General features: G+C 36.0%; 1 protein-coding gene across 7 annotated transcripts in view; it reads left to right on the top strand.

The window, feature by feature from the left end:
• The window catches only part of Spata6 (spermatogenesis associated 6), a 129329-nt gene that overhangs the window by 89051 nt on the left and 26208 nt on the right, over window positions 1–14070 (top strand). The gene's annotated exons all lie outside the window — the stretch shown is intronic.

Genomic DNA, 14070 nt, shown 5'->3' on the forward strand with positions numbered 1-14070 from the left:
CCTCTAGCCCTTCTTGCTTTAGGTTATTTTTCAGATAGGGTCTCACTTTTTGCACAAGCTGGCCTGAGACCTTGATCCTTCTACCTTTCCAGGAGTGAACCACCACACTTATCTGGTTTTGTTCAGTGGGGGGGGGGTCTCACCAAATTTTTGTTCAGTCTGGGCTCAAACTGTGATCATCCCAATCTCACTCTCCAGAGTAGCTGAGATTACAGGGTTGAGTCACTGTCTCAGAAAAAGTTATTTTTGTTCATGTAGTAACATTTATTTTAGTTCCACATTTACCCTATATATTCTTTATTCTTTCCTGCAGTTCTATTTCCATTTGAGATCTAGAGTCATTCTCCTTCTGCCTAAAGAACTCTCTTTAATACTTCATTTCATGCCAGTCTTCTGGTTGGATCAGAATTCTGATTTTCTTTGTTTGAAAACATCTTGTTTTGATTTTTCTTCATGTAGGATGGTAGTTATTTTCACTGGCATTTTAAAGAAATCATTTCATTGTCTTCTGGCTTTTTAAGTTTCTGTCAAAAAAGTAGCTATTACTCCTTGGAAGTAATAGGGCTTTGCCCCTTTCCATTGAGTTTAACATTTGCTGTCTTGTACTTAGTAGTTTTTATATGATACACCTAAAAGTAGTTTTCGTAAATTAATTTTTCACTGTTTGTAGAACTCATATCTTTCATCTGTCTTAGAAAACCCTTAGCCCTTCTTGTTTTCAGCATTGCTTTTGTCCCAGTGTCTCTTTGCTTTCTTTCTGGTTTTCTAAATTACACTTACATAAGATCATTAGACTCTGTCATGTGTATCTTATGCTTATATTCATATTTTTCTCTCCAATTTGAATATTTTCTTTTAAATGTCCCCTAGTATGCTAATTCCAACTTCTGTGTTTCTATTGATGTTAGTACTCCTTGAAAGACACAAACTACTGTAACTAACTTAAGAGGAAGTAATCTTAATATTGTATTTGTGTTCATGTATGTTTATGTATATATATTGATACATAAACATATATATACATACATACATGTATGTCATATTTGAATTTGTAGTTGGGAATCCTCTGAAAAAGAAAACTTCAGGTCCAGATGGCTTCTCTGGTGCATTCTTTTAAGGAAAATGATACCAGTCTTGCACATTCCTGAAAACAGAACTTTCCAAGTCATTTTGTTAAACATTTACTCTAATGCTAAAACCACACATTATGATCAAAGAAAAATACAGATTAATGTCAGCCCTGAGCATATACACAAAGATCCTCAACAGCATATTAACAAATCAAATCCAGCAGTATATAAAAATAAAAATACATTATAATAAAAAGGACGCATTCTGTAAGAGCAATTTAAACCCATCCTATTAACAGATTTAATAAGAAAAATCATGTTTTTTTTCTGTATCATTTCAGTAGGCACAGAAAAAGCATTCAACACAATTTTGTTCATGATAAACATTCTTAGTAAAATAGCAGTAAAACATAATTTCTTTTAAGCAGATATAAACTGTACAGTTAACATTATATTTAACAGTAAAAGACTGGATGCTGCTTTTCTTATAAGTTTGGAAATAAGGTAAGGATGCCTTCTTTTTTTTATTGTTTTATTCACATGTGCATACAAGGCTTGGGTCATTTCTCCCCCCTGCCCCCACCCCCTCCCTTACCCCCCACTCTACCCCCTCCCCTCTCCCCCCCACCCCCTCAATACCCAGCAGAAACTATTTTGCCTTTATTTCTAATTTTGTTGTAGAGAGAGTATAAGCAATAATAGGAAGGAACAAGGGTTTTTGCTGGTTGAGATAAAGATAGCTATACAGGGAGTAGACTCACATTAATTTCCTGTGCGTGTGTGTTACCTTCTAGGTTAATTCTTTTTGATCTAACCTTTTCTCTAGTTCCTGGTCCCCTTTTCCTATTGGCCTCAGTTGCTTTTAAGGTATCTGGTTTAGCTTCTTTGCATTAAGGGCAACAAATGCTAGCTAATTTTTTAGGTGTCTTACCTATAAGAATGCCTTCTTTCACCATTCCTTTAACATCATACTGGGATGGCAAGAAGGCCAGAAAAAAAAAGTATAAAGATTGGAAAGATAAAATAAAACTGTATTTACAGAAGATAAGATTATCTATGTAGAAAATTCCAATGAATCTATATAAACCTCTCAGACCTAATAAGTTAGTTTAACAAGGGCACGGCATACTAAAAAAAAAAAAAAAAGTCAATTTTCTTCCTATGTACCAGCAATGAGCAGTTGGGATTTTAAATTAGAAAATCTGTACAATTTCCAATAGTATGAAATTGAAATGCTTAGGTATACTTCTAACAAAATATGTTTAGGATATGTATGCTGAAGAGGATAAAATATTGATGAAAGAAGCCAATGGAACCAAATAAAGGTAGTAATGTACCATGTTCACAGACCGGAGGATTAGATATTTGATATTTGAATCCCAGTTTGAGATTTGTTTTGATTCTTTTTTTTTTCGGGGGGTAGGGGTGCTGTACTAGGTCTTGTGCATGATAGGCACAGGCTGTACCACTTGGCTACATCCCCAGCCCATTTGATGCAATCTTAATCAAAACCCTTGCACACTTCTTAGAAATAGTTATTGACAAGTTGGGTCTAAAATGTATATGGAAAGGCAAAAGAACATGAGAAGTAAAAAAAGTTCTGAAAAAATTAAAGCTGGAAGGCTCACTATCCAATTATAATGTTTTTATTGTAAAGCATAGTAATGATGACAGGATAACACTGACTTAATTACAGATGCTATGTCAAAGGAATAGAATAGAACTCCATTAACAGACCTTCACAAATAATGTTGACTGACTTTTGACAAAGGTGCAAAGTCAACTAAATAGAGACGTTATAGTTTTGTCAACAGTTGGTTCTGGAGTTCAAAAAAAAAAAAAACCCTTGACACATAATTTAGATAACAGATTTTACATGTAAAAGGATAAAACTTTAAGAGGAAAGTATAGTAGAAGATCTGTATAAGTTTAAGTTTGGCAGTGTTTTAGATATGACAGAAAACATAATCCATAATAAAAAAACCACATAACTTTTAATGCATTAAAATTTAAAATCTTTTGCTCTGTAAAAGACACTGTTAAAAGAATAGAATGACAGGTCACAAGTGGATGAAAATATATTTAGCAAGTTTCTAGGTTCAATCCCCAATACCATGGAGAGAGAGAGAGAGAGAGACAAGACAAAGACAAATTATTTTTCAAATCAAAGGTAGATTGAGTACTGTGATCCAGAATTTTAAAGCAATCAGGAAACTCAACAGTAAAAAAAAAATAAGTAATCTAGTTTTTAAAAATGGACTAAATATCTGAACAGCACTTCTCCACTGATAGACTGAGTATGAATAATGCTCAGTGCTCAGTAGTCATCATGAAATGCAAATTAAAACCACAATGAGATGCCACAAAGTCAATTAAATGGAGGCTTTATAGTTTTGTTGACAATTGGTTCTGAATTATTTAACGAAAACAAAACAAAATATGCTGGTAAAGATAGGGAGCATCAGGAACATTCATTCAGTGCTGGTGGGAATGTGCAATGGTATAACAACCACTTTCAAAGACAGTTGGTCAGTTTTTTACAAAGTTCAATATACATTTATCATATAACCCAGCAATTCTATTCCCGGGTATACCCAAATTAATTGAATTTTATGTTCACATGAAAAAACCTGCACATGAATGGTTGTTGAAATTGTCCAAAAGTAGAAGTGACCAAGACACCCTTCAATGGTGGTGGTACACATACTGAGGGACTTTCATCTGTTCAGTGGAATACTTACTACTCAGCAATAAAGAGTGAGTATTTGATTCATGCAGCAACATCATGAATCTTAAATTCAATTTGCTAAATGAAAGGAACCAGATTCTGAAAACTACATAGTATTGTTTGATTATTTTCACTATTACATTGAAATAGCAGAAGAGGTTGACTACAAAACAGACCAGCCTCCCAGGGATTTAATATCATTAGGTTTGATTAACTGTTATGATTTATACTTCTTTGATTAATACATAACTTTGTGCATTTGTCAAAACTTATAGAAATATACATCAAAAAGTGTGAACTTTATTATATGAAATTAAAGAATATTATTAAAAATATTATGTGAAAATTAAAAGATAAATTAGGCAATACAAGCATGATATGGTTTTGAAAGATATAATGAAGATAAAGATAAATGATTGTAACAGTCTTAAAAATACAAAGCATACATTTAAGTAAGCTGATCTAAATGATTTTGGAATATGGTGCTCTGATTAGATACAGTAAGACTAACGACAAAAAGAAGTATATAATCACTATACTCTCATTCAGGAGCTAGTAAGCTTTTACTGTAAAGAGCCACATAAGAGATATTTCCAGTCCTTAGAGACTCTGTCTGAATTACTTAACTCTGCTGTTGTACAATATGTTAATACAACTGTTGAAACAATACATAAGCAAATTAGCATGTCTGTATTCCAGTCAAAATCTATATGCACTAAAATGTGAATTTTATGTAACATTCACGTGAATTTTGTAAAGTATTTTTTTCTACCAGTCACTTAAAAATTATAGCCAGGTACCAGTGGTTCATGCCTATAATCTTAGCTACTCAGGAGGCACAGAACAAGTAGGATTATGGTTCAAAGCCAGCCCAGACAAGTAATTCACAAGATCCTATCTCAAAAATACTCAATATACACAAAAACAAACAAACAAACAAAAAGAAAAAAAACAGTACTGGTGGAGGGACTCAAGTGGTAGAGCAGGTGCCTAGCAAATATGAGGCCCTGAGTTCACCCCCCAGTACCACCAAAAAAATGTAAATTCTACTCTTATCTCATTTAATAAAGAGTAAAAATGAAAAATAGTAACTGATCACTTTTAAAGAATGTCTCCCAAAATTAATATGACCAGTGATAATTCATGTTTATAATCAGGTACCCCTTGACATGTGATGTGAAGCGTTCTTCTCTATGATATTGTTTCTCAAAAGCCACAACCTTAGTCTAAATGTGAGAAAACATCAGAAAAAAAAATTTAAGCACTTTCCATAAAATTCTTGAGCAGGACTCTTCAAAATTATCTAGGTCAAAAAAAAAAAAAGGTTTCAATTTGGAGTGAAGAAGTTAGGCCAAGATGTTGGATGGACTAGAAGCATTTCCTCCATTTTGACTCCATGACTAAGAAGAACCAGGCAAAAGGAGAGATGACATTCTGAGGTAGAAAAAGAGAGGGAGAGCATTGGGAATGAGAAAAAAAGTGACTAAAAAGCACAGAGAAACACAAAGGCAACAGAGAAAAGCAGCAAACTGTCCCAAGCTCCATTCCCAGATGCCTGAAATGGGGCAAAGAAGCTGAAGATGCAACTTTCAGGTAAGCCAGTCATCCCTGGAAACAGACTAGCAATTTTAGCTGCAGGAAAATTAGACAGTTGCACATCTCCCACAAGCCTTAAACCCAGTGTGGGGATTTGGTGAGATAGTGACTGGTCCAGCATGGGAAGCAAGCTTTGGTCAAGGAAGACATTCTGATGCTTCCCTTTTTTCAGAAAGCCATAGTTAGGGACCATCTTGAGAAAGGGCCTATTGTTTGAGATTGAACTGCTCTGAGGGCTTGAAAATAAGGAATAACTAAGGTTCAGGGAGTCTTGGAGACACTCTGCCACAGTGTTTAACACAAGAGATAGTCATAGAGAGGGAGAGGGTCTGATGTGGAGCTGCAGAGAAGTTCAAGCAGCTGGGGGTTTGGGTGTCATGGTTAGAAACCTGCCTTCTTTGGAGAGGAATGAGTCCTATTACCTGAGGTAGAAGCAGAACACCAAGCCTGTGGCTAGCATAGTATTCAGCCTCCAGGTCCTGCCTCGTAGTTGTGTGTGTTGGCTGATAGGTAGATCTGAGAACCTTGAGCGCAGGCCCACAAAAATCATGTGATTTTTACAGCCTACTCCTCCACCCCACAGGGACATGAACTGCTGGGTAGGGTCTGAAGTCTGTTGAAACCCACTTCTGGGAGCTGTATCCCAGCATGTTTGCTGCCAGGCAGGATTGAGAGCCCCAAGCTCATTCCTTCCAAACAACATGATCTCCACAGCCTCCTCCAAACCCCCCCCACAGGGAGGTGAACTGCTGAGTGAGGTCTAAAAAAACTGAGAAAAGCAGCTATAGTGCCTATGTGGCTCAGTTTTCTCCCTGTCACTGCAGAAGTCTGTGCTGTGTTTTTCCTTCCCACACTCTACAATAGACTTAGTCACCTAGGCTTTGACATTTGCTACCCCTGGGTACACAAATGGGGGTACTTGTGGAACAAGTGGGAATCTACCTGAATCTCAGGTAGCTTTCTGTAGACAGCAGTAGCTCAAATGCAGAAAGAAAGGAAGCCTCTAGAGGGAAACCAGCCCACAAGCAGACAGCCAGCTCTTCTATAAGAGACTCTAACCAATTTTCCTTAATCTGAGCAGTGCTGGGGATCAGGCTTGGTCCCCTGAGCATGAAGGTAAATGCTTGTCTATTGAGATCTATCCCCACTCCAGTAGTGAGAAATAATACCTCAACCCTCCTAGTATACTGTCCTGCCTGAACATTGAGACTATTTCAATTGTTTTACTCTTCTTTTTTTATTTTGGTGGTACTGGGGTTTGAACTCAGGGCCTCATGCTTGCTAGGCAGGTGCTCTACCACTTGAGCCACTCCAGCAGCCCCAAGAATATTTCAATTGAAAGACAGACTACAGGTGATTAAAATTTACAATAAATGACTTGGCCTTATATGCACAAATGCCAATGCAGAAATAAGAAATATGGAAAAAAGCAATATGACTTCCCCAAAACTCAACAATTCCACAGCAATACTGATATAAAAGTAGATGAAACCTAAGACAATGAATATTTTAAATGATTATAAGAATGATATAAAATTAAAGACGACATGAGTAAATTCTAAAGGAATTACTAGAGAACTCAAAGCACTGAATGAAATAAGACAATGCAGGACATGAAAGAAGAATCAATAAAAATACAGAAATTCTAAAAAAAAGTTCTAAAGTGAAAAGCTCAATAAGCCAAATAAAATCTCAGTTGGATACCTGTCCATGAGACTGTATCAAATTGAAGAGAAATATCAAGATTTGAAGACAAGATAGTTGTATTAGACCCCTCACATGATGATAAAGAAAAAAGTTGAATGTAAGAACTCTGGAGAACATTAAAAGGCCAAAACCTAAGAATCGTGGATATAGAGGAAGGAGAAATGGTATAAGCTGAAAGCAAGAAGGGTATGGAATGATGTACTTCAACTTCTTTTTTTTTTCTTTTATTTACATATGTGCATACAAGCCTTGGGTCATTTCTCCCCCCTGCCCACCCCCTCCCTTACCACCCACTCCGCCCCCTCCCTCTCCCCCCCACCCCCTCAATACCCAGCAGAAACTATTTTGCCCTTATTTCTAATTTTGTTGAAGAGAGAGTATAAGCAATAATAGGAAGGAACAAGGGTTTTTGCTGGTTGAGATAAGGATAGCTATATAGGAGTTGACTCACATTAATTTCCTGTGCGTGTGTGTTACCTTAAAGGTTAATTCTTTTTGATCTCACCTTTTCTCTAGTTCCTGGTCCCCTTTTCCTATTGGCCTCAGTTGCTTTTAAGGTATCTGCTTTAGTTTCTCTGTGTTAAGGGCAACAAATGCTAGCTAATTTTTTAGGTGTCTTACCTATCCTCACCCCTCCCTTGTGTGCTCTCGCTTTTATCATGTGCTCAAAGTCCAATCCCATTGTTGTGTTTGCCCTTGATCTAATGTCCACATATGAGGGAGAACATATGATTTTTGGTCTTTTGGGCCAGGCTAACTTCACTCAGAATGATGTTCTCCAATTCCATTGATTTACCAGCGAATGATAACATTTTGTTCTTCTTCATGGCTGCATAAAATTCCATTGTGTACAGATACCACATTTTCTTAATCCATCCATTCGTCAGTGGTGGGGCATCTTGGCTGTTTCCATAACTTGGCTATTGTGAATAGTGCTGCAATAAACATGGGTGTGCATGTGCCTCTGGAGTAACCTGTGTCACAGTCTATTGGGTATATCCCCAAGAGTGATATTGCTGGATCAAATGGTAGATCGATGTCTAGCTTTTTAAGTAGCCTCCAAATTTTTTTCCAGAGTGGTTGTTCTAGTTTGCATTCCCACCAGCAGTGTAAGAGGGTTCCTTTTTCCCCCCATCCTCGCCAACACCTGTTGTTGGTGGTGTTGCTGATGATGGCTATTCTAACAGGGGTGAGGTGGAATCTTAGCGTGGTTTTAATTTGCATTTCCTTTATTGCTAGAGATGGTGAGCATTTTTTCATGTGTTTTCTGGCCATTTGAATTTCTTCTTTTGAGAAAGTTCTGTTTAGTTCACTTGCCCATTTCTTTATTGGTTCATTAGTTTTGGGAGAATTTAGTTTTTTAAGATCCCTATATATTCTGGTTATCAGTCTTGTCTGATGTATAGTTGGCAAATATTTTCTCCCACTCTGTGGGTGTTCTCTTCAGTTTAGAGACCATTTCTTTTGATGAACAGAAGCTTTTTAGTTTTATGAAGTCCCATTTATCTATGCTATCTCTTAGTTGCTGTGCTGCTGGGGTTTCGTTGAGAAAGTTCTTACCTATACCTACTAATTCCAGAGTATTTCCTACTCTTTCCTGTATCAACTTTAGAGTTTGGGGTCTGATATTAAGATCCTTGATCCATTTTGAGTTAATCTTGGTATAGGGTGATATACATGGATCTAGTTTCAGTTTTTTGCAGACTGCTAACCAGTTTTCCCAGCAGTTTTTGTTGAAGAGGCTGCTATTTCTCCATCGTGTATTTTTAGCTCCTTTGTCAAAGACAAGTTGGTTATAGTTGTGGGCTTCATATCTGGATCCTCTATTCTGTTCCACTGGTCTTCACGTCTGTTTTTGTGCCAGTACCGTGCTGTTTTTATTGTTATTCCTTTGTAATATAGTTTGAAGTCAGGTATTGTGATACCTCCTGAATTGTTCTTTTGACTGAGTATTGCCTTGGCTATTCATGGCCTCTTGTGTTTCCATATAAATTTAACTATAGATTTTTCAATCTCTTTAATGAATGTCATTGGAATTTTGATATGAATTGCATTAAACATGTAGATTACTTTTGGGAGTATCGACATTTTTACTATGTTGATTCTACCAATCCATGAGCATGGGAGATCTCTCCACTTTCTATAGTCTTCCTCAGTCTCTTTCTTCAGAAGTGTATAGTTTTCCTTGTAGGGGTCTTTCACATCTTTTGTTAGGTTTACACCTAGGTATTTGATTTTTTTTGAGGCTATTGTAAATGGAATTGTTTTCATACATTCTTTTTCCGTTTGCTCATTGTTAGTGTATAGAAATATAATGATTTTTCTATGTTGATTTTATATCCTGCTACCTTGCTATAGCTATTGATGATGTCTAGAAGCTTCTGAGTAGAGTTTTTTGGGTCTTTAAGGTATAGGATCATGTCGTCTGCAAATAGGGATATTTTGACAGTTACTTTACCTATTTGTATTCCTTTTATTCCTTCTTCTTGCCTAATTGCTCTGGCTAGGAATTCTAGTACTATGTTGAATAGGAGTGGAGATAGTGGGCATCCGTGTCTGGTTCCTGATTTTAGAGGGAATGGTTTCAGTTTTTCTCTGTTAAGTATAATGCTGGCTGTAGGTTTGTCATATATAGCTTTTATAATGTTGAGGAACTTTCCTTCTATTCCTAGTTTTCTTAGAGCTTTTATCATGAAATGATGTTGGATCTTATCAAAGGCTTTTTCTGCATCTATTGAGATGGTCAAGTGGTTTTTGTCTTTGCTTCTGTTAATGTGGTTTATTACGTTTATTGATTTTCATATGTTGAACCACCCCTGCATCCCTGGGGTGAAGCCTACTTGGTTGTGGTGAATAATCTTTTTGATGTGTTGTTGAATTCGGTTTGCCATTATTTTGTTGAGGATTTTTGCGTCAATGTTCTTTGAGGAGAATGGCCTATAGTTCTCCTTTTTGGAGGTGTCTTTGCCTGGTTTTGGGATAAGTGTAATACTGGCTTCATAAAATGTGTTTGGCAGTTTCCCTTTCTATTTCGTGGAAGAGTTTAAGGAGGGTTGGTATCAGTTCTTCTTTAAAGGTCTGATAGAACTCAGCAGAGAATCCATCAGGTCCTGGACTTTTCTTTTTGGGGAGACTCTTGATTGCTGCTTCAATTTCATTTTGTGTTATAGGTCTATTCAGGTGATTAATTTCCTCTTGGTTCAGTTTTGGATGATCGTATGTATCTAGAAATCTGTTCATTTCTTTACGATTTTCAAATTTATTTGAATATAGGTTCTCAAAGTAATCTCTGATGATTTCCTGGACTTCCATGGTGTTTGTTGTTATCTCCCTTTTGCATTCCTGATTCTACTAATTTGGGTTTTTTCTCTCCTCATTTTAGTCAGGTTTGCCAGGGGTCTATCGATCTTGTTTATTTTTTCAAAGAACCAACTTTTTGTTTCATTAATTCTTTGTATGCTTTTTTTGGTTTCTATTTCGTTGATTTCAGCTCTTATTTTTATTATTTCTCTCCTATTTGTTTTGGGATTTGCTTGTTCTTGTTTTTCTAGGAGTTTGAGATGTATCATTAGGTCATTGATTTGGGATCTTTCAGTCTTTTTAATATATGCACTCATGGCTATAAACTTTCCTCTCAGGACGGCCTTAGCTGTGTCCCATAGGTTCCGGTAGGTTGTGTTTTCATTTTCATTGACTTCCAGGAACTTTTTAATTTCCTCTTTTATTTCATCGATGATCCATTGTTCATTAAGTAATGAGTTATTTAGTTTCCAGCTGTTTGCATGTTTTTTGTCTTTACTTTTGTTGTTGAGTTCTACTTTTACTGCAGTGTGATCAGATAGTATGCATGGTATAATTTTTATTTTCTTATATTTGCTGAGGCTTGCTTTGTGCCCTAGGATATGATCTATTTTGGAGAAGGTTCCATGGGCTGCTGAGAAGAATGTGTATTGTGTAGAGGTTGGATGAAATGTTCTGTAGACATCTACTAGGTCCATTTGATCTATTGCATATTTTAGATCTTGGATTTCTTTATTGATTTTTTGTTTGGATGACCTATCTATTGATGATAATGGGGTGTTAAATTCTCCCACAACCACTGTGTTGGCATTTATATGTGCTTTTAGATCTTTCAGGGTATGTTTGATGAAATTGGGTGCATTGACATTGGGTGCATACAGACTGATGATTATTATTTCCTTTTGGTCTATTTCCCCTTTTATTAGTATGGAATGTCCTTCTTTATCTCGTTTGATCAATGTAGGTTTGAAGTCTACTTTGTCAGAGATAAGTATTGCTACTCCTGCCTGTTTTGGCGGGCCATTGGCTTGGTAAATCTTCTTCCAGCCTTTCATCCTAAGCCTATGCTTATTTCTGTCAGTGAGATGGGTCTCCTATAAGCAACAAATTGTTGAATCTTCCTTTTTAATCCATTTCGTCAAGCGGTGCCTTTTGATGGGTGAATTAAGTCCATTAACATTAAGCGTTAGTACTGATAGGTATGTGGTGATTCCTGTCATTTAGTTGTCTTAGTTGTTTGAAGGTTTGATTGTGTGTACCTAAGTTGAGGTTACTCTCTACTGTCTTGCTTTTTCTTTTCCTGTGGTTTGGTGCTGCCTGCCTTTTCATGGTTAAATTGGGTTTCACTTTCTGTGTGCAGAATCCCTTGCAGAATCTTTTGTAGTGGTGGCTTTGTGGTCACATACTGTTTTAGTTTCTGCTTATCATGGGAGACTTTTATTGCTCCATCTATTTTGAATGATAGTTTTGCTGGGTAAAGTATCCTGGGGTTGAAGTTATTTTCATTCAGTGCCCGGAAGATCTCACCCCATGCTCTTCTTGCTTTTAATGTTTCTGTTGAGAAGTCTGCTGTGATTTTGATGGGTTTACCTTTGTATGTTACTTGTTTTTTCTCTCTTACAGCCTTCAATATTCTTTCCTTAGTTTCTGAACTTGTTGTTTTGATGATGGTATGTTGTGGGGTAGTTCTGTTTTGATCTGGTCTGTTTAGTGTCCTGGAGACCTCTTGCATCTGTATGGGAATATCTTTCTCTAGATTTGGGAAATTTTCCATTATTATTTTGTTGAATAGATTACACATTCCCTTCGCTTGCACCTCTTCTCCTTTGATGCCCATGATTCTCAAGTTTGGTCTTTTGATGGAGGCGGTGAGTTCTTGCATTTTCTTTTCACAGGTCTTGAGTTGTTTAATTAATAGTTCTTCAATTTTTCCTTTAATTACCATTTCATCTTCAAGTTCTGAGATTCTGTCTTGTACTTCAACTTCTTAAAGAACTTATTTAGCTTACTATACCCAGCAAGGCTATCCTTCATAATTGAAGTAGAAATAAGAACGTTCCACAATAAACAAAAACTATAGGTACTTATAACCAGCACTGCAGAAGATATTTCAAGGAATCCTATACACAGAAAAGGAAGATAAATGCAACCATGAGAAGACAGGAGAGAATAAATCTCACTAGTCTTACAGATAAGCAAATGAGAAGTATGGGGGAATCTAACACCTCAAAAACAGCAAAATGGCTGGAATTACTACATGTCTTTCAAAAATTATTCTGGAAGTCAATGGTCTCAATTCTTCAATCAGAAGTCACAGATTAGTGGATCAAATTTAAAAACAGACCTCCACCATTTTTTGCCTACAAGAAATACACATTACTGGAAAATATTAATGTAAGCTTAAAGTGAAAGAATGCAAAAAGATTGTCTAAGCAAATGGAGTCTGAAAACAAGAGGGAATACTTATAATCAACAAAGCAGACTTCAAACTAAAATTAGAAGAGACAAGGTCAATTCATAGTGATAAAAGGAACAATCCTTCAGGAGGATATAGCAATTGTAATCATATGCACACTGAGTTTCACCATGCCCAATTTCATAAAGTAAACACCACTGCACATAAAAGTACAGATAGGCCCTAACACAATACAATGGCACTATGCGTCAAATGGATTTAACATATATCTACAGAATATTTCACTCACATTTTCCAGTCCATGGAAATTTCTCCAAGATAGATCATATTTTAGGACATAAATCAAGTCTTAAAAATATAAGAAAATTGAAGTAACTTTCTGTACTTTATCAGACCACAGTGGAATAAATGTATAAATAAACATAATGTAGTATATAATGGAATAAAGGACAGAAATCACATGGTCATCTTAATAGATGCAGAAAAACAAAATTTGATAAAATTCAACACTTCTTTGTTATAAAAAATAGTGAATAAAATAGAAGGAACATACCTCAACATAATAAGGGCTATAAATAATAAAGCTGTAAAGAACTTTGTAGTAAATGGGGAAAACTGAAAGCCTTTTCCCTAAAGTCAGGAATGAGACAAGGGTGTCCTCCTTCTTCACTTTTATTCAACATAGTGCTTGAATTCTTAGCCAGAGCAAGGCAAGAGAAAGAAATAAAAGGAGTTCAATAGGAAAAGAAGAAGTAAAATTCCTATTTGCGGATGTGATGATCCTATGCTTAAAAAGCTGTAATGACTCCACCAAAGTCTTAGATCTGATATACAATTTCTGTAAATTAGCAGGACATAAAATCAAGATACCAAAATCAGTGGTTTTTCTGATACCAATAAGGAACTGGCTGAGAAAGAAATCAGGAAAGCAATCCATTCACAGTAGCCTCAGAAAAGTTAATTACCTAGGAATAAACCTAACTAAGGAAGTGAAAGACCTCTACAATGATAACTATATATAACCATAAAGAAAGAAATTGAAGAAAACACTAGAAGATGGAAAAGTCTCCCATGTTCATGGATTCACACAATTAATATTGTGAAAATGGCAACACTACTAAGAGTAATCTACAGATTCAAAGAAATTCCTGTAACAATTCCAGTGTCATTTTAAGCAGAAATAGAAAAATTAACCCTAAAGTTGTATCAAAGCACAAAAGGCCCTGAGTAGCCAAATCAATCCTGAGCAAAAA

Source organism: Castor canadensis, chromosome 7 (genome assembly GCF_047511655.1).
Source record: "Castor canadensis chromosome 7, mCasCan1.hap1v2, whole genome shotgun sequence".
In the NCBI taxonomy this organism is placed as follows: Eukaryota; Metazoa; Chordata; class Mammalia; order Rodentia; family Castoridae; genus Castor; species Castor canadensis.